We start from the raw sequence: 18,444 nt of genomic DNA on the forward strand, positions 1-18,444 counted from the left end.
TCACTCAACTGCCAAGTGGAATGAGCTTAATTGGTGACTAATTAGTTGGGAAAATTGTGAAATGAAATTGAAAAACACTGAAACCATTTTTCAACGAATATAAAATCTTGCATTACAGGAGCACGACTCTGTCGAGTGACATAGGCTGTAAATTAAGTATCATGTTATAATTTTCTTGGGTTGAGTTTTCCCCCTTTGCACCCCCTTTCTAAAATAACTGGTGCAGGCCTCTCCATCCTTTGGTACCTGTATGTGGGAGTCCAGAAGGATGTTGATTGGGAAGAGGCCTAGAACTCCAGTGACAACACACATTGTCTTTCCCATTTGCTGTAACAGTTTGCCTGCCATAGTTTGGAGAGTTGCCTTTGGTTGCAGTAGTGAATGTGGACCCCAAATATATCAAATTTTTGCACTTTCCTTTCCTCTTGTCCTTCGTTGCCTGACATTTTTGATCCTTATTTGGTCAGTTCTAAGTTCCCCAAATGACAATGATACTATATTGACTGGTGAAGGGCCAACAAATGGAGAGCCTTGAGCCCATTCCTTGGGGCTGGGCTGATTCAGACCAATCTTTTTGTACTCTATTCAGAATCTCCCTTCTGTGGCCTTTCCAGGTTCCTGTTTGCAAACTAACTGGGATGGGATCACATGGTGGTCCAAAACAGGTTTGGAGACTTTTCAAAATGAGGGCCACATCGTGTATATTATACATTTTCCTGGGCCAAAAAAATCAGCTTTGTGAATGAATGAATGAATGAATGAATGAATGAAATTTAAATGAGTGAATAAGTAACAAAAGTTGTACTTAAACTGTGAAATGATATATGAGTGAAAATGAAGGTTAACCAGGCTGATACCATTCTGGCCGTATGGAAAGGAGTGTGGTGGACAGAACTGCACATGTCAACTGTCCAATTGTGGGCCAATAGTGGGACACTGTGAGATATAGGAAACAGGACTAGATGGGCCTTTGGTCTGATGCAGCAGGGCTCTATACGGTTGGGGAAAAACATGTTTTAAGTTTCTGAAGGCTGGATAAAGACTTGTGGCGGGCCAAGGTCCCCAGGCTGTAGTTTGGAGGCCCCTGGTTCATATCATGACTAATTAAGGTCACTCCAGTTTGAAAATGACTTCAGTAGCTCCCAGTAGGCTTCCAAGCCAGCACCTGGCTACTGCCAACCAAATGGGCTACCTTTTGTCATGACATGGAAATAAACTTGGGTTTGTTCTCATCATCATTAGCAAAAGTGGCATTGTTAATTAGTGGAGACATCTCACTATGTTTTTTCCTCCTCAATGCCCCATTTAGCATCCCAACCCAACATGGCTTTTGTTGGAGAGAGGTAGAAGCCGTTCGCTAAAATGCCATTTATTCTACTGCCCAACTGAGAATGAAGTGAACTCATATTTACCGAAGGAAAGGCCAGTGGGATATTCCCCAGAGGTTGCCTCCCTCAAACTTGGAGTTGAAGCTGTTGCGTCTTTTCTAGTTATTCTTTTCTAGTTGTTACTGTTTAAGTGGTTGGGGTCAGTTAAGTTATAAAATCGGGTTGGCTGCGGCTGCATCTGTTAGATTTCTTCATTTTATTTATTACTTGTTAATTTAATGTGTAGTTCTGATAGATATTGATAAAGTAAGCAGCTTTGTGATCTTGCTTAGGTTGAAAAGCAGGATAAAAACGTTTTGCGTATCAAATGTTGAACACAAACATGTTTGTTGTATGAACTTGCCAGAACAAGAGCCTACTTAATCCAATGTTTGAAGTTCACAGTGAACAGTTTGTGCATACATGTGCTCTCAGGTCCAGTGCATGTTTTGCAAGCTGAAATTAAAAAGGAAATGAAAACATATTGTGAATCTTTTTTTATTGAAGCAAACCAGTGATAAACAAGGGATGAACAAGCCCATCCCATAGTTCAGTGGTTCCCAAACTGTGGATTGGGCTTCACTGGTGGGTCACGGCCTAATTTTTAGTGGGTTCCATAGTAGCTGGGCAGAGCCTCCAATGAAAACACAGGTGATGAAAGGAGCAGATAACTAATTGCCTCGAGGCTTTTCAAAAATCAGAATTGCCCTGCAAAGAGCTCCTGCAGTTTGCAAGCTTGTGTAAATATAGGAAGATAAATGTTAGCATCTTTTTCTCGTTACTATTTGTAAATAAGTAAAAATATTATTTCTTTCTAGATTTTTTAAAAGTCTTGTAAACCTAAGTGAGTCCTGATGGAGTGTCATTTTAAAAAGTGGGTCCTGATGCTGAAAAGTTCGGGAACCAGTGCCACAGATAAATGCAGAAGTATTGACCTCATGCAGGCGACTATTATTATTATTATTATTAAGAGGCAAAGAAGGAAGGCCCATAGCCAGGGAGACAGACCAGGGACAGACTGCACTTGCTCCTGGTGTGGAAGGGATTGTCACTCCCGGATTGGCCTTTTCAGCCACACTAGACGCTGTGCCAGAACCACCTTTCAGAGCGTGATACCATAGTCTTTCGAGACTGAAGGTTGCCAATATATATATATATATATATATATATATATATATATATATATATATATATATATATAACAATATTTATATACCGCTTTTCAACGAAAGTTCACAAAGCGGTTTACAGAGAAAATCAAACAAACAACAAATGGCTCCCTGTCCCAAAAGGGCTCACAATCTAAAAAGATACAAAAGAACACCAGCAGACAGCCACTAGAAAAGACACTGCTGGGGTGAGGAGGGCCAGTTACTCTCCCCCTGCTAAAAAGAGGACACCCACTTCAAAAAGTGCCACTTACCCAATTAGCAGGAGTAGTTCTTGATTTACACAAGACAATGTAATTTTTGTAGGAAGATAACCAGTCTTACTTTTTGTAGCCTTTGATGCAGTGGTAGCATGTGTGCTGGACACTGTACAGTGCATAGAATTAGGAAATCTAGAAAAGACCAGGAGACTTTTGACTTGATAAAGAAAAGCAAGAGGTAAGAGGTGACTAAGGTAAACAGACCTGGTATGTTGTACAGGATTAGCAGTTGCCGTAGCCTTGTGTAAATAACACTTGTATGTGTCTGGGCTCCAGGCTATCTGAATGGAGTTAATGCTGCCTAGACTATTTGAATAATCAAGCTCATATAATGGAATTCCACTTCTGCAAGAGCATCCCAACAGTGGAATGTTATCTTCTCTTTTAAGTAGACATGTTCTTGTTCCATTTGTTCTTTTCTTTGTGCTACATCAGCAACCTAGTGATAAGTCCTATGTTAGCATCCTAGTCGTAAGGAAGGCCTATGTGATGCAGTAACTTCCAGCCTCGTCTTAGAACAGCTTAAATCATCTGTTGCAAATGGCCTGGCGGTGAGCTCTTCCAGTGTTGTTCTAAGACAGATTTTCCTTTGCTGTCACTACCCTTGTCCTCATTTGCCTTCACTACCATCTAATCCAGAGTTTTTCTCAATCACTGGTACAGGTACCACCAGTGGTAATTGAAGTGGTGTCTGGTGGTACTCATGGGACTCCCAGACACCTGTTGCCCAGCAGCATGACCAGGAATGTGACACAACAAACATTGGTAGGAGGCTCAGCTTCATGACCAGGAATTCATGACCAGCTTCATGACCATTGGTAGGAGGCCCAGCAGCATGACCAGGAATGTGACACAACAAACATTGGTAGGAGGCTCAGCTTCGTGAGCAGAGCTCCAAAGCATGCTTTTCCATGCTTAAAAAAGCCCTCCGGTCCACCCTGAGCCTCTTACTAGGGTTTGTTGTGTTGCATCTGACCTCTCAACCCATAGCTGGCAATGATATCATCAGCAGTTACTTACAGTGGTACTTCGATTAGGCTGGACCATGTGAAATGATACAGCAGAGGACAAATGTTGAGAAACGCCGATCTAAGCAGATTGGGCTGTAGTGACCCACAAGATTTTGTTAGTGACATTACTGTGCTGCTACTTCTGAAGTGATGATAGATGCCTGTATACAAAACCAACTGGATTTAAATGGACATGTTGGCAGAAATGGCTTTTTTGGTCAGTATTTTCTGATAACATTTTGATGTGTGGTACCTAAGTTTCATTTTAATCAAACAAGCAATCATGTTTTCATCTGCCACTGATTGTGCAATGAACACAGGTGGTACAAATCATTAAAATATTTTCACTTTGCCCCAAGTGAGAGCCTTGGGTAATTCTGTTGCTTCTCAAGAATAATGATCTCAGAATGAGCATTAAGTTATGATGCCTATTCTTCTGTCGCATTGGTAAGCATATTAGCTCCCAGAATATTAATTGCAGACATGGTTCACGGAGTTCACATGTGTGCGTTATTGAATCCTCGGTACTTGTGAGACAATGGGTTTTTTGAGCAACAAGCTATACATCGATAAGCCCAACTCCTACAGTCCAGAAAGTTGCTGTAGTAATATACATGCATGCCATTATAACAATTACATGCAATTCGAGGATAATTCACTTAATTCTTTTCTTTGATCTCTGCTTAACATTTTAATTGGCTTGGGCTTAAATAAGCCTTTGAAACTGAATTTTTGATTTATTTTTTTTTTAAATGGAACACACAGGAAGAATTGTATGCCATGGCCCAAACTTGAATCAGGATATTGATATATGTGCGTATGGGCACACACATGGAGTGTTTGTTTACAGTTTGTGTGCGGTGAGGGTAAGATTCATGAGAAGCCAGAACAGCATAAGACCTCCCAGTGTCTGAATCAGCGGGCCAAATGCTGCCTTCCCTTACCTGGTGATTTGTCAGAGTGGTATTGTTTTTCTCCATTCTTCCACTCCATCCTCTTCTTCCTTTTCCAATTCAGAGAAATGGAAAGCAGGAGCAATAGCTATGGAGGACAATGGGCAGATGGTGTTGGGTGGCCAGCTCTGATAATAAAGTTCAAAGGTCAGAGGTGTAGCTAAGGGGTGGGGTGGCTAGCAGTTGTACCGGGTGGCAAGCTTTGGGGGCAACAACCTGAGCTTGACCCTAGTGGCCAAAATTGTGAAACCTTGGTATTTTTGAATAAAGCCATTGTGTTATATACCATTAAATGTGGAATTTAATGCAGAATGCAATGAAACAAATCATGTCAAACTATCTCTGCAACTGTTACCCTGCACATGCCCAATCTCATCTAATCTTGGAAGCTAAGCAGGGTCAGGCCTGGTTAGTACTTGGATGGGAGACCGCCTGGGAATACTGGGTGCTGTAGGCTTATACCATAGTCTTTCGAGACTGAAGGTTGCCAACCGTCTCTGTTCTATCAAATGTTATAGCCAATTAACCAGAAAATAAAAACGCAACTGCACTATGTAACTGAAACTGGATTTTCTTAACTCAAAACTGTCCAGTGAGACTGCTTGTTCCAAGAGCCAAATAGATCCTGTTATGATACAGCAGGGAACCAATCTTCTGTTCTGTCATTTGCAGCTAATGAGTTCCTTGATAAGAAAAAAGTGCTTATTTCTGGTCATCACCTGCATGTCACTTCCTGCTTAATGACATCACTTCCAGCTGTCAGCAGCCATAATAAGCGTTACTTAGTTCACTGTATGAAACAAGTTTGACACCCCTGGTCTAAACTCTCCTTATGCTAGAGATCCAAAGTATGTGTCATCTCTTTCATGCAGTATGGACCCAAAACACCCTTGTGGGAAAACCCAAATGACCTCCTTCCCCATCCTAGGTCACAGTTCCCTTGGAAGTTCTGTTGTGTAGGTAGCTTTGAAATGAATGGGAACTTGCAGCAATATGAACCAAGCTTGCCCAGAAGAATATCCTCATGGGTCACATTTGTCCCACTCTGTAACTCTTAATAGTATCCAACATTCATTGACGGGCAGCCCAATTCTAACCTGCCCTGGAGCAGGCAGCCGGTGGGCTGCCCTACATCCAAGGCAGGTTTAGGGCTGAAAGTGGTTCTGTCCGGGGCAAGGGGAATCATTTCCCCTTACTCTGGATAAAGTGGCAGCAGCCCCAATGGGGCTATTTGGATTTGGGGCTATATGGGCACAGATCCGATTATCCTGAAGTTCCCCAGGCTGACCAGGAATAGGGACAGGATCTGGTGTAAATGCCAGATCCTGGCCCCACCCCCACTTTCCCACCTCCTGCCCACCCACCACCCGCCCTCCCCCTGCCCTGAAACGCCTCCCTCCCGCCCTCCCCAAATCCCCAAGCCGGGAGAGCTTGGCTGGTGCATACTCAGCATTTGCCCCAGCTGAGTGGGCCATGTGCCGGCCTCCAGAGGCTGATGCACATCAGTGCGCCGGCTTCCTTTTCTCTCCTAGTGGCTTGAAAGTACTTTCAGGATTGCGCCCTGAGAGAGAGATAATCTCACTTTGCTTGATAGTAAGGCTACATCTTCCTTATAAAATAGCACCAAAATACATAACCATTTCTGTCCAACGATTCATATATGCAGCAGGGACCAAATGTGTATACCTATGGGCTGGACAAAAATGGGTTAAGATGAAAATGTTGTCCTGTACTGAATGGAAGTTGACTCATAAGAACATAAGAACAGCCCCACTGGATCAGGCCATAGGCCCATCTAGTCCAGCTTCCTGTATCTTACAGCGGCCCACCAAATGCCCCAGGGAGCACACCAGATAACAAGAGACCTCATCCTGGTGCCCTCCCTTGCATCTGGTCTTCTAACATAGCCCATTTCTAAATTTAGGAGGTTGCGCATACACATCATGGCTTGTAACCCATAATGGATTTTTCCTCCAGAAACTTTTCCAATCCCCTTTTAAAGGTGTCCAGGCCAGATGCCGTCACCACATCCTGTGGCAAAGAGTTCCACAGACCAACCACATGCTGAGTAAAGAAATACTTTCTCTTGTCTGTTCTAACTCTCCCAACACTCAATTTTAGTGGATGTCCCCTAGTTCTGGTGTTATGTGAGAGTGTAAAGAGCATCTCCCTATCCACTCTGTCCATCCCCTGCATAATTTTGTATGTCTCAATCATGTCCCCCCTCAGGTGTCTCTTTTCTAGGCTGAAGAGGTCCAAATGCCGTAGCCTTTCCTCACCTCTTAGTCCAATGTTTATTTTTTTACCTGCCTTTGAGATTGAGCTGAAGTCTACCCACATGCACCCCCACAAGTTCTCTACCCCAGTTGCAAGTAATGAAATTGGAGGGCATTTTGAGCATGTTTGAAATGCAAAGGGGAGGTCTTAGTGGTGGTGCTCCCAGTGGGGTATCTCTGTCTCCCCTCCCCTCCCCCCCCAAAAAAAAATTTCCTTCAGGAATTGCATTACATGATGATGTAATATGATCCTGAGGGAGGTTTGGGTAAAACATGTTGGCTGGCTTGAAGGATTGTTGCTGCAACAAAACAAGCAACGTCTGTGAAAACTTCAAATTGATCTGAAAGTTTTCATGGACCATTTTTGTCTCAATTCTACTTTCTGTATAGAAATACTCTTGAGGTGCATAACATTCTGATTGATTCAATTTGAAAAACAAAACAGTTACGTAAGAGCATAAGAACAGCCCCATTGGATCAGGCCATAGGCCCATCTAGTCCAGCTTCCTGTATCTCACAGCGGCCCCACCAAATGCCCCAGGGAGCACACCAGATAACAAGAGACCTGCAAGGCTTCCTGGGAATTGTAGTTAAGAACATAAGAACAGCCCCACTGGATCAGGCCATAGGCCCATTCTAGTCCAGCTTCCTGTATCTCACAGCGGCCCACCAAATGCCCCAGGGAGCACACCAGATAACAAGAGACCTGCAAGGCCTCCTGGGAATTGTAGTTTAAGAACATAAGAACAGCCCCACTGGATCAGGCCATAGGCCCATCTAGTCCAGCTTCCTGTATCTCACAGCAGCCCACCAAATGCCCCAGGGAGCACACCAGATAACAAGAGACCTGCTGGTGCCCTCCCTTGAGTTACAATAAATATAGTGCATTTAATGCAAAATAAAAGCAGCATCTGCAAAACTTAATTTAAATGGCAGTGCCTAAAAATGCCTGCTGGAAGAGATGAGTTGTAGATGCTAAGCAAAAAGTGAATTGTGATGGGGCAGGCAGACCCCCTTAGGTAGTGTGTTCTGACAGTTTGATGCCACCACAGAAAAGGCCCTGTCTCTCATGCCTCCTTTCCATGGACTTTGGTTCTAACATGGAGGATGTGGGAGCAGGACCTTTTTGGTTGGTCTTAAGGGTCAGTCGTTACATTTGTTTATGTATATTGTCTATGCCAGGGGTGTCAAACATAAGGCCCGGCAACCGGATGCGGCCCGTGGAAGCTTTTTATCTGGCCCTCAGGCTCTCATCTGCTATGCAGTGCTGAGGTGTTACTTCTGAAAGGGCAGCCCACATGAAAATGGGGCTCTCCCATATCTTGAAATATGATCAAGATTTGCATATTGTCTCTTCTGCCATTTGCAGCTAATGAGGTCCTAAGTGAGAAAGTGCTTATTTTTGGTTATGACTTGTTTAATGACATCATTTCCTGCCTAATGACATCACTTCTGGCCCTCAGCAGACATCATAAATGCTATTCGGCCCCTGGTTTGAAACGAGTTTGACACTCCTGGTCTGTGCCATGAGTCTGATATGCCAATCCTGGCATCACTTTTTTTTAATCTACAGTAATTTTTAAAAGAAGTCCCAGTTTGCAACTGGATGAATGAATTTTTGGCTGTTGCATCAACCAGTGTGTGTATGAAGAATCACTAAATACAAAGTCAGCACTTTACAGGGATGACTGTTAGAATATTATGTGTGTTGGGGGGGGGGGTGAGGGAGAACCTACCAGCAACAGTAATAATCCCACCCTTTTGGGAAAAAAAAAAATCATTTTCTGTCCCATGCCAAGATTCCTTGGATGGGAAACTGTTAGGAATGCATTCCATCACAAAACTAAACAACCGCCCTGTTTTGCTGAAGAAAACTGTCTCTGAGCAGAGGAATCCCTTGAAATGGAGCTTGTTTATAAGAGTGGGTGTTTCTTAAATCTAACAGTATTTGGAATGTGTCGAGAAGTGTGGATCAGGGTGATTCTGTTGCTGTCATGTTTCCGGGCATTCAGACAGCCTTTGAAAAAGTTTCTTGTTCTATATCCCTAAATGCTGCTGTTTAACATTCAGTACCAAGTGAACACTAATGACCAAATGGGACGGGGCAGCTCAGACCTGCAGTTGGATTTCCTATCACTTGAAATTTTTGTGTTTTTTGAAGAAAGCAGCTGGGAACATGATTCAGAATGAGAATGTGGCTTGTGGCCAACTGGGATTTTAATCCTTTCCTTTTGTGCCAAACGCGTCGTGAAAATTGCCCTCCCTCCCACCAAACCTCTTTTTAATAATACTTGGAACAATTACACAGATCGACACACATTTTGCTTCCTTAAATGTTGCACCAATTCCTGGGTATATTTGGGGTGCTGATTCCAAAAATGGCATCTGTTTCACCCTATCACGTCTAGTTTTGGAGACACGGCATAGCCTCATTAGTGAATGGTTCAAGCAGCTTCCTCGTGAGGAAGCCTACACCATGGCTTCCTCATGAGGAAGCTGCTTGAACCATTCACTAATGAGGCTATACTATATCTCCAAAACTAGACATGATAGGGAAAAACGGATGCCATTTTTGGAATTGGCAACCCAAATTCATATCAAACCACCATAAAGTTTGGGAAAAACTTTTCTGACCCTCAATTTTGTAGGCCTGTAGCACGTCCTGAGTGTGCAAAGTACTTCGCATATATTGTCTTGATTTTGTCTTTACAGCAACCCTGTAAGGGAGTAGTGGTGTCCCCATATTACAGCAGGGGGGCTGAGCCTGAGAGGAAGCAGTTTGCCTTAAAACCCCTGGTTGAGTTTATGACAGAGGTAACCTAATTTTGCAGCACAATTTCTTAATCACTACAGTGTGCCAGTGCTTCATTTGCCTTATTAAGGAACCTTAAGGATACCTAGTATAGGCGTGCACCGCTTAACAACCATTCACTTAATGATGGACCACATATATAACAGTGGTCAAACTACAACTAAGAGGCTCTTAACAAGGCAGTCAGGTCTCCCATAGCCTGCAGCAGAGTACACAACAAAGAGGCTCTAAATGCAAAGAAGAGGCAATCAGTCTCCAGTAGCCTGTGCAGCGAGCTTGTGTCTGACAGGGAGTGTTTCCACAACAAAGGCACTAGATTGGGCTGAATGTTTGCTTAATGACTTAATCGCTTAACAATGGACAGGAGAATGCAACCCTGTTGTTAAGTGGTGAACACCTATACATTATCCCTGATGGGAAACAAACAAGCTCAGATGGGCAATTTTTAGGGGAGAGAGGGTTTACTCCCTTTCCAACATGATTGGTCCATCTCAGTTAGGCCTCTTGTTAGCTGCCTTTTATAAAACATAAAGAGATGGGCAATCTGGTCACAAATCTCCATCATCTCATTTAGTTCCAACCTGAGTGCTGTGCAGTACATAAAAATGAGAGCGTACAACCTCCGAAAAAATAGCTTACTTTGCACATGACGCATCTCCTCAAGTTTGCTTCCTGTCATGAAGTCAGCCCTGTAACCTCGGAATCAGCCGCTAGAGACTGCAGATTCAAATCTGTCTCCAGATCTGTCCAAATCCGTCGGCAGATTTAACAAGAAGTTAAGTTTGCCAACCCAGCAAGAGAAGTGTGTAGAGGAACTGTGACAGCAACTGTTACCCTGCACATGCCTGATCTCATCTGATCTCGGAAGCTAAGCAGGGTCAGGCCTGGTTAGTACTTGGATGAGAGACCGCCTGGGAATACCAGGTGCTGTAGGCTTATACCACAGTCTTTCGAGACTGAAGGTTGCCAACCAACCAGAGGAACTGAAGCCTTTGGCGATAGGAAGTAGGGATTCTGTTGTAGTGGAAAGGCAAAATATAAATGTCTTTATATCCACCTGAGTGTCTTCCTTTTATGCTGTAACGTGGTTCTTCTGTTCTGTAGTTTTTGATCCTGTGTTGCATGGTGATTCCTTTTGAGTTTCTTTAATTGTATTTTATTGTAAGTGGTCTGAAGTTGTATAACTGATCTATAAGGCAAATAATAAATGGAAAGTCCATTTTATTTCTTCCCTTTTCATGTTTTTTGTGAATATTTTGTGACTGTTTGTGTGAATATATGTATATTTTGTTGTGAAAAAATAACCAGAGCTGTAGCCAGTATGCTCACTCTGAAGGCAAGACTGGGTCTTCTTGGGGCAATATTCAATATTTTGAATGGGGGAGGAATGTAATTTATTGAGGTATTTATCCTACCACCCAGATTTCAAAGCACCTGAATATTCCGAAGTACCAATATATCTGGTTGTCTTCAGGTGTTCTTTAAATATAGGTTCTTTAGATATAGGCTGATGGGTTCTGAGCTGTCTGTGACAGATCAGGAGAGAGATCTTGGGGTGGTGGTGGACAGGTCAATGAAAGTGTCAACCCAATGTGCGGCGGAAGTAAAGAAGGCCAATTCTATGCTTGGGATCATTAGAAAAGGTATTGAGAACAAAACGGCTAATATTATAATGCCATTGTACAAATCGATGGTAAGGCCACACCTGGAGTATTGTGTCCAGTTCTGGTCGCCGCATCTCAAAAAAGACATAGTGGAAATGGAAAAGGTGCAAAAGAGAGCGACTAAGATGATTACGAGGCTGGGGCACCTTCCTTATGAGGAAAGGCTACGGCGTTTGGGCCTCTTCAGCCTAGAAAAGAGGCACCTGAGGGGAGTCATGATTAAGACATACAAAATTATGCAGGGGATGGACAGAGTGGATAGGGAGATGCTCTTTACACTCTCACATAATACCAGAACCAGGGGACATCCACTAAAATTGAGTGTTGGGCGGGTTAGGACAGACAAAAGAAAATATTTCTTTACTCAGCGTGTGGTCGGACTGTGGAACTCCTTGCCACAGGATGTGGTGACGGCATCTGGCCTGGACGCCTTTAAAAGGGGATTGGACAAGTTTCTGGAGGAAAAATCCATTACGGGTTACAAGCCATGATGTGTATGTGCAACCTCCTGATTTTAGAAATGGGCTATGTCAGAAAGCCAGATGCAAGGGAGGGCACCAGGATGAGGTCTCTTGTTATCTGGTGTGCTCCCTGGGGCATTTGGTGGGCCGCTGTGAGATACAGGAAGCTGGACTAGATGGGCCTATGGCCTGATCCAGTGGGGCTGTTCTTATGTTCTTTAAATATAGTGGCTCCTCCTTATCCACAGGTTCAGCATCCGCATACTTCACTATCTGCAGATATTGTGCTCATGTCTAGAGGGCCTTAGATGACCTCCCAGACGCAACCAGAAGTCATTTCCAGTCTGTGGTAGGTCACATCTGGGAGGTTTTATGAGGCCTTCCATCCATGGCTTTCATTTTTTGTGGAGTTCTGTATCCACAGGGGGTCCTGGACCAGATGCCCCACAGATACTGAGGGCCCACTGTACGCTGCTTTTTGTCAATTTACTATTGAATATTTCCTGGAATATTTGTGAATGTTTGACGCTAATGTTTGCAGAATTGGGTAGTTGGTCCACTCACCGGCACTCCTACTTTGAGATACTAGGAATTGCCACTGAGCTACATCCTCTCCCTTAAATAGACTTTTGACCCTCTCCCCTCTGTTGGAATCTGTTGCAGCATAATATCTGAGATTGTGGTACCTCTACTACTCTGAGAAATACTGTATTTGTCTAGGAGATTTTTTACAGCCCTCTCCCCTGCTTTTTTTAGTATGATGAGAACAAGTGAAACATTTTAAGATGTTGTCCAAAATACTTGCTTCTAATTGGAAAAGAGACTTAAGTGACATCGTTGTGCCCATCTTTTCCATGTTGGGTAAAGGGATGAATCACATATTTTCCAGGCTGCCCGACTAAGGCAAAATTTAATGAAAACCAACTTCATGGGTTGGCCAATTAAGGTAGAAGTTCTTCTCTGGGGAAAATGCATTGTTTACACCCACTTCTTGAAGATGTTATGGCTAGCTTTTGTTAAAACATTTCCATTAAGGAAAACACCATGATAATAGCAAATAAGGGGAAGTCTTGTGAGTTTTAACTGAAGGGATTAGATTGCCAGCCATAGACCAAAATTCCACTATACCTCAAAGATAGTGGAGGGTGAACCTCTAATTCTGGTGCAAATCCAATCCATTGGATGATCCGCAAATTGCAAAATTCTGTGTCACTGATGGAATGTGGCTTTTCAGAAGGTGTGCTTAGACGATTTGCAGCCCAAGGGCAACGCCTTTATGAAGAGTTTTTAATTTAAAATTCATAGCTCTCATTTCAGTTACTTCACTTCTCAAAGCTTGAAACGGGCAAAGCTGTAAAACAAGTTGGTTCATAAAAACGCCACAATAAAATGCAAAAGTTAAACCAGTACAGACTGTTTAAAGAGCAAAATGAATATAGTTCCTGGTTCCCCTGTCAGGCTAAAAGTTGGTCTAATAAAGGAAGTCTTTTATAGCTCTCCAGAGAAGCCCACACAAATGGCTCCAGTATATTTCAGGTGGGAGGAGAGTTCCATAGGTGAGGGAGCCACCACTGAGAGCACTCTGTTGCTTTAAAGGTCTGAGAGTGCAGAAATGCCTAATTGCGAGCTGTCAGTGAAGAGCAGGGTGTAGGGGACCGGATGTTTGGCAATGATGTCATTGCTGAACTTCCAGGTTGCTGAGCTCCCAGAAATGGCTGCTCCAAGTTCAGCTTGCGAGTTCAGCCTCTTGTTCAATTTGCCATGTGCTGGACAGGGAATGGCAGAACCATTCCCTGTCTGGGTCATGGCAGATTGACCTCTGAAACCGAACTCTGTGTGGGCCATGGCTCTGCATGGGCCAGACGACTTTGGGTGGTGGGCTGTATCTGACCTGTGGCCCATAGATTTTTGGCCCATGGTGTAGAGGATGAGATCCCACAATTGGAGACTATGTGAGTAGCTATGCATATGTAAAGAGAGACATACAAGGCACCTTTTGGGCTTGTGGCTGCTGGCAGCCAGTGCTCAACCTCTGTTGCTACTGTAATGTGCCCTGCTTCTAGTTCGGGCTGAATTCCACCACCTGTCTTTGAACTCACCCTTTTAAAAACTGAGGATCTTTCCAGGTAGAGGAAAGGACAAATTAACGCACACGGTATGCAAAATATGTAACCATTAATCTCCTTGCTTTCTAGATGTATAATCTTCACAAGGCAAGTATCCTGTGTTTAAAACTGTTGTTGTTCCAATGTAAGAAGCAACAACCCAAGTTGTGCCCAATGGACAAAAGTGCGCTTAAGCAGAATGGAGACAAGTCACAGAGGAAATGCTGTTCAACCCCAGCCACTTTGGTTCATGAGTCTGTTCTGAGCTTCTGTGTTACCTTTTCTTTACTTCAGTCTCATGGCATAGATAAGCAATGGTGACATTTAGACTTCATTTGGATGGAATTAATCAGATAAAACGAAGGACACTTTCAAGTTATCGCTTGACATTTAGGCAAACACGTAAGCAGACAGGTCTGGGAGCCCCATTGTAGCCTTCAATGCTGCTGATTCATGTTGAATTTCATGAACTGCCTATCTCTTTGCTGGCTGCAAATTAAAATGGCATTTGCAGTGTCATGTTGCACTGCTGGCAAAAGGCTTGTATCCTAGGAACGGTTCTGTGCGCCTTATAGACATCTATATCATTGAACCTTGTACTAATCTCCCTCTATGCAGCTTTGTCTCTGGTTTTTCATTTACAAACCTCACATTCAGAACCAATATGGTTTAATAGATGCAGCAGTAGACTTGGTCTGGGAAGATCTGGGTTCAAATCCCTGTTTAGCCAGGGAACTCGCTGGGATCTTGGGACAGTTACTGCCCTTCAGACTTGACCTACCTCATAGGGTTGTTGGGAAGGCAAAATGTGGTGGGGGGACGGCGATGGGACTGGAGCTCCCAACTTTTAACTGGCTTGGTACACTTACTTTAAAAGAACTTTTTTAATTGACTGAAAGGGTATCCTGATTAATCAAGTACCAATTTGAAGAAAAGAAATAGGATAATTTATCATATTGGTCTTTGTAAAAACAGTATTTACTGATGCTATATTAGAAGAGGCTTTCCACCTTCACTTTCACAAAGGAGAAAATGCTCTTAAGTATGCTTTCCCATTCAGAATCATGGTAACATTCTTTGCAGACTTGATTGACTAATTTGATTAAACAATCAACAGTGCGAACCTATGCACGTCTATTCAGAAGTAGGTCTCACTGAGTTCAATGGGATTTATTCCTGGGTAAGTGTGTGTGGGATTGCGGCCTAACATCGGTCTAATTGGGTGCCTCCAAAAATACTAACTGTCACAGTGAACAGCTTGGACAAAGAGTGTAATCCAATTGTTATAAACAAACAAAAAGATAGGTTTCCTGTGCAAGCACCGAGTCGTTACTGACCCTTGGGGTGCCACCACTTCCGCAGTGCTTTCATGGCAGACTGTAAGCCGAGCAGTTTGCCATTGCCTTCCCCAGTCATGTTACCTTTCCCCCAGCAAGCTGGATACTCATTTTACTGACCTTGGAAGGATAGAAGGCTGAGTCGACCTCAAGCCGGCTACTTGAGATCCCAGCTTCTGCTGGGATCGAACCCAGGTTATGGGAACAGTTCTCAGTTGCAATACTGCAGCCTACCACTCTGCACCACATAAAACTCATGTTATAAACCAAACAAGCTTTTAAAACTGTAGCCAAATATCTTTATTTTGTTGTTTAAATGGAATATAAAAGAGCACAATTAGTACGCTGAATAACATGAGGGTGCCCATGGGAAACAATACAACTCATGGGTATCTGCCTTCTACAGTACTCTGCTAACTTTTCCGTCTTGCCCCTCCCCATAAGTTTTTCAGGTGTTCAGTAATGTAGCTATGGGGTGGTAGAAAATATTGCAGGCAGCACAATGCACCATGTGACACCCCCCCCCCCGAATGGCTCCGAAGATGAGTGGAAGGAGCCAGTTACCTGGTGCATTGTGGTGCCTGCAATACTTTCACCACCACCCGCTCTGTAGCTACACTATTGCAGGGATGAGAACGAAAAGCCTGAGAAGCGTCTTGATTATGAATTCACTACATAATCATTCTCGTGGACCAGAGATGCTCTGCTTCACCTCCTTCCCAGACCAACTGGAATGAATGATAGGGAGCATCTCTGCAGACTTTTAACTGATCCCTTTCGAAGTGTGGGCCCCAGAAATCTTTCATAGACTTTGTCTAGGAATGCATTTACACATTTTAAACTTATATGCATAACTTTGCTGTCTGTGAAAGGTGCACCTTCAGCTCTTCTGTAATGAGCCTGTGAATGTTGATTCTCTGGAAGTAGGGTCAGAGTTCATAAGATTCCTGCTATGTATTTAGAAATGTTATGGCTTCTGTGCCATTCCTGTTGCGTGGGATGATTGCATGGGTCATGCTGTGGTGTCTGGAAAACACATTCAGCAAGGTGATTTTATGGAATAGGGTTTTATATCAAGGCGCTCTGGGTGAAGTAACTGCCTAACTACTAAGCAAAAGAAAGTACTTGGCTGTAATCTGTCCATCATTCTCTTACACTTTATGTGCAGAGCAAGAGTATTTTGCACAAATCTCCCATTGTTTTAGTGGTACTGATCACGTGAGCATACTATTGTACTTTATCGGCTGTAAGATAATGCTAGTTGTTGCATTTGGTCTCTCAAGAAAAGGGCACTTTGGGGGCCTCTGCCAGCAGAGAGACAACCATCTGGAACGGGGACACAAAGGGGCTTCTGTGCTTGGTTTTCTATAGCTCTACAAAGGGTGTAAGCTGAGCTGTGGGTTGGGGGGCAGTCTGCTGAAACTGGCCCTGCCTTCTGTTGCATTTCAGGTATGTCAAATGGTGGACGGGATAGTTTAGTCCTTAAATAGTTCAGAGCCAGAATATAATTCCCTTTTTGGTTTTAAAAAACCCCACAGTGTGTAGGATTCCTCAGAGTGCGTTCAGTAGGAATACACAGAAATCTGGGATCAGCATTTCATACGAATGGAAGTTTTAACACCGTAAAGCGATCTTACATCGTCATTAGGGGTTACCCCTCCACTTTGACAACGTTGGTATCTACAGTAATTGGTTTTCGCTGACTCTTCACTCCTATCTAAGAGAAAATGCACAATGGTGATACTGTTTCAGAAGAGGCTGTAGCTCAGTGGAAGAGCACCTGGTTCGCATGCAATGTGTTTCAGATTCAGCCCCTGGCAGCTCCAGGTAGGGAAAGACCCCTGTCTGAAATCCCAGCGAAGCTCTGCCCATCAACATTACAGAGCTGGATGGTGGTGTCTGACTAGGTGGTTCAAATAGTGGCGTATCTCGGGTATGACAGGTGGGGCAGGTGCCTGGGGCAGCACTGAGCAGTTGCTATTAAAGTGGAGCAAGTACTCTTGTTGGACCTCAGAAGGAGGAGGAAGGAGACTGTGAGGCTGCTGAAACACAAGGAGATGATCTGGAGAAGGGTGGCTGGATGGCGTGCCTCCACAGGAGAAGATAACCCAAAAGTGAGATCGATGTCATGCGACATCATGACATTACCACCCCAGGTGCTGTGGTCTCTAGCTATGTTGCTGCTGCAAAGCACCTTTATAAGTTCACTTTATGACTGTTAGCACAAACATTAGCTACACCTGTCCCTGCTGAGAATGGCTTACTTGCTAGTTTTGTTTGCTTTTGTTTGAGAAATGCTCTTATAATTTGACTTTTTGTTTTGTTTTTTGTTTGAAATCCTGCTGAGGCGTGGAAAACTCTCATATGAACATATGCAGTGGCGTAGCTATGGGGGGTGGCATGGTAAGTACTGCAGGCACCTCAACATACCGTGTAAGCTGCCCTCCCACTCACCGTCGGAGCCATTCTTGGCGGCGGCAGCAATGCGCAAGCACTCACCGAACCAGACACTGTCTCCTGCACGTTGTTGTCACTGCCTGGAGTGGCGAATGGGAGGGGCCACTTATATGGCATGTCGTGGCACGTCCATTACTCACCCTGTTGCCTTCACCCTGTAACTACACCATGGAATATCTGTGAATCTGCTTTATTCAAAGTTGGGTGATGGGTTCATCTAGCCCATTCCTGTGTTCTCTGGCAGCTGCTCACTAAGGCAGTGATTTTCAATCTTTTTCATCTCACGGCACACTGACAAGGCACTGAAATGGTCAAGGCACACCACCAGGTTTTTGACCATTATCAAGGCACATCATGCTGCCAGTGGGGGGGCTCACATCTCCCATTGGCCCTATTAATAAATGACTTTCCCCCAAATTCCTGTGGCACACCTGTGGACCACTCGCGGCACGCGTGGTTGAAAATGGCTGCACTAAAGTAAAAATGGGAAGCTAACCAGCACTCTGTCCCTGCTTCCTTTTCCAAACCAGGTAGTAGGAGAGGCTGGCGCAGCACCGGATAAGAGGGGCAGCT

General features: G+C 43.8%; 1 protein-coding gene and 2 pseudogenes across 2 annotated transcripts in view; all 3 read left to right on the forward strand.

Annotated features, from left to right (window-relative positions):
• Window positions 1-18,444, forward strand: part of FNDC3B (fibronectin type III domain containing 3B) — a 313,728-nt gene that overhangs the window by 130,428 nt on the left and 164,856 nt on the right. The gene's annotated exons all lie outside the window — the stretch shown is intronic.
• LOC136646394 (5S ribosomal RNA) lies at window positions 5,100-5,216 on the forward strand (annotated as a pseudogene).
• Window positions 10,667-10,783, forward strand: LOC136647143 (5S ribosomal RNA; annotated as a pseudogene).

This window comes from Tiliqua scincoides, chromosome 3 (genome assembly GCF_035046505.1).
Source record: "Tiliqua scincoides isolate rTilSci1 chromosome 3, rTilSci1.hap2, whole genome shotgun sequence".
In the NCBI taxonomy this organism is placed as follows: Eukaryota; Metazoa; Chordata; class Lepidosauria; order Squamata; family Scincidae; genus Tiliqua; species Tiliqua scincoides.